We start from the raw sequence: 2,948 nt of genomic DNA, 5'->3' as shown, positions 1-2,948 counted from the left end.
TGGTTAATAAAAACCTATTTTAAGCTTACAAACAAATAATTTTTATTTTCTAATACAGTACAGTAAAAAAAATAATGATCTAAATTTACGAATACAATTTGACTGTGTTTCCCGTACATCACGGAAGGCTTTATTTAAGAATGGAGTTTTCAATTAGACATGGTAAAATAAAAGCCATTTTTAAGCTTAAAAGACTAATTCAGTAATTATTATTATTTTACAAAAGTAAAAAAACAAAAACAAAATTATTTTAAATTTACCAATTTGGTACATACAATTTGGTGGTTTACATCATGGATGTAGTTGGCTGTGGATCATCAACATCAACAGCTGATTCTGGATGTTCTTGTTTGATGCACTTAAAAAACTGGTTGAGAGTTCCTTGAACTGTCTTCTTTTCCTCAAAAATTACATTATAAGGAGAAAAAGCTTCTCGACAAGACCCCATTATCTTGGAAAAGCATTGAGCATTTGGATCCATATCCTCAAACACAGAAAGACCATTTTTGATTTATGCAAATGCTTGCTGCATTTTCTTAATGGTAAAGTGACATGGCTCAGGTTCGACTTCCTCTTCTTTGTTTTGCTGCTTGTGATGCTCTATCAAGTCCTCGTTCGTCAGGGGCTGGTCGTCTTTTTCAAATAAATCTGTGAAATCCTCCTCCAAATCCATTTACCAACATTTTGTTGATGGCAACATTAGCAAACCCCTTAAAATCATTCACGTATTGCGGGCATAGCTTCTTCCATACACCATTCATATCCATACTCTGTACATCATTCCATGCTGCTGCTATGTTCTGTACAGCCTTGTAGATATCGTATGTGATGGACTCATCAAGATCAGTTGCAGTTATTGCTTGCCACAGCGTACACTTCATATAGTAACGTTTGAAGATAGCAATTATTCCTTGATCCATTGGCTGCAGAAGAGACATGATGTTTGGACAGAGGTATATGACGGTAACGTTGGGATCAAAATCAACAACTTTTTGCAGGTGGCCAGGAGCCTTATCAAGGATAAGTAAAACCTTAAAAGGAATTCCCTTCTCCTTACAGTACTTCTCTGCTGCTGGGATAAAAATGATTGAAGAACCAATCTTTAAAAACAACAACAGTAACCCATGCTTTTGAATTAGCCATCCATATAAAAGGGGGAGATGCCTTGGGTATGTTCTTCATAGCACAGGGGTTGTGTGCGTGATACACAAGCAATGGCTTTAACTTAAAATCTCTTGCATAATTACCTCCCAATGTAATGGTCACACATTCTTTTGAGACCTTGTAGCCTGGAATAGCTTTCTTCTCCTTGGAAATGAATGAACAATCTGGCAATTTTTTCCAATACAATCCTGTTTCATCTAGGTTAAAAATCTATTCAGGAAGAAACCCATTTTCTTTAATGCATTAGGAAATTCCACTGCTGCTTATTTGTCAGCTGATGCACTTTCACTTTGCTTCTTAATGGAGTGATAACTTTTTCGCTCCTTAAATCTCATGAACCATCCTTGACTTGCCTTGAACTCTACATCTTTCTCATCTGGATATGTTTTCTTCAGGTCCTCAAACAAAGACAACGCTTTCTTTTGAATGATTTCTTGACTAATAGTAGAACGCCTAACAATCCAAAGAGAAAGAAGACTTTCCATTTCTTCAAAGATTTTGCCTCTTTTCTTATTGATGACAGTGTTCTTCATCCCTGGGGTCTCAGATTTCATTTGTGCTAAAAATCTTGTCCTTATTATGTACAATCGTCAATACAGTTGTCCGACTCATCCCCAAAGATTGTGCAATTGCTACCACTTTTCATCTTTATCATGGCTTTTTATCACAACCAGTTTACCTTCTAGCGTTATAGCATGGCACTTAGCACTTTCACTATGAATTTTCTTAGGAGCCATGGGGACAAAAAATAAAGTCGCAAATGAATGAGAATAAGAAAGTAGCCAATAAACAAACGTAAACAAATTTGAATTCAAAACAATCACGGGAATCACAAGTGACAACAACGCCTAATGGTAGATATTGGAACTACAGTGCAATATGAGCTCCGAAAGACTGATAAATAAGACAACACAGATACACTACTTTATTGTGTGTATCATTTACTGTACGCATTTTAATATGATTTTATATGCTTTTATTCTTATTTATTGTACAGTAATAGAATTTTATGTGCTTTTAAAGGTTTTCTAGTGAGTTTACGATTCCAATATTTGTGGTGGATAGATGTAAAGTCGAGTAAAATGACTTCACCTGATTTTTATTTTTCCATATATTATTTTTGAAAACCGACATATAATCGAAAGCGAGTTAAATCGAAATGACCTAAGTCGAGGTATGCCTGTGTATATATATGTGTATATATATATATATATATATATATATATATATATTTGTGTATATATATATATATATATTATATATATATATATGTCATGTATATATATATATATGTGTGTGTGTGTGTGTGGAGGCGCATGGTTTAGTGGTTAGGGTGTCAGCACCATGATCGTAAGATTGTGGCTTCGATTCCTGGACCGGGCAACGTGTTGTGTTCTTGAGCAAAACACTTCATTTCACGTTGCTCCAGTCCACTCAGCTGGCAAAATTGAGTAACACTGCGATGGAGTGGTGTCCCATCCAGCTGGGGAACACATACGCCATAGAAACTGGGAAGCCGGGCCCATGAGCCTGGCTAGGCTTTAAAAGGGTGCATTTATTCTTTATGATATATATATATATATATATATTATATATACATACATTATACAGTATATTCTGCCACTTCTGCCACATTCCAGGGAGGAAAACTAGAAGTAGTTGATCACTTCCGTTACCTAGGTGACCAAGTCAGTAGCGGGGAAGAGTGCACTGAAAGTGTAGCTACTAGAATAGGAATAGCTTGGGCAAAGTTCAGAGAGCTCTTACCTCTGCTGGTGACAAAG

This window comes from Octopus sinensis, linkage group LG27, assembly GCF_006345805.1.
Source record: "Octopus sinensis linkage group LG27, ASM634580v1, whole genome shotgun sequence".
In the NCBI taxonomy this organism is placed as follows: Eukaryota; Metazoa; Mollusca; class Cephalopoda; order Octopoda; family Octopodidae; genus Octopus; species Octopus sinensis.
The sequence above is the reverse complement of the archived record's forward strand: the minus strand, read 5'-3'. Positions refer to the sequence as shown.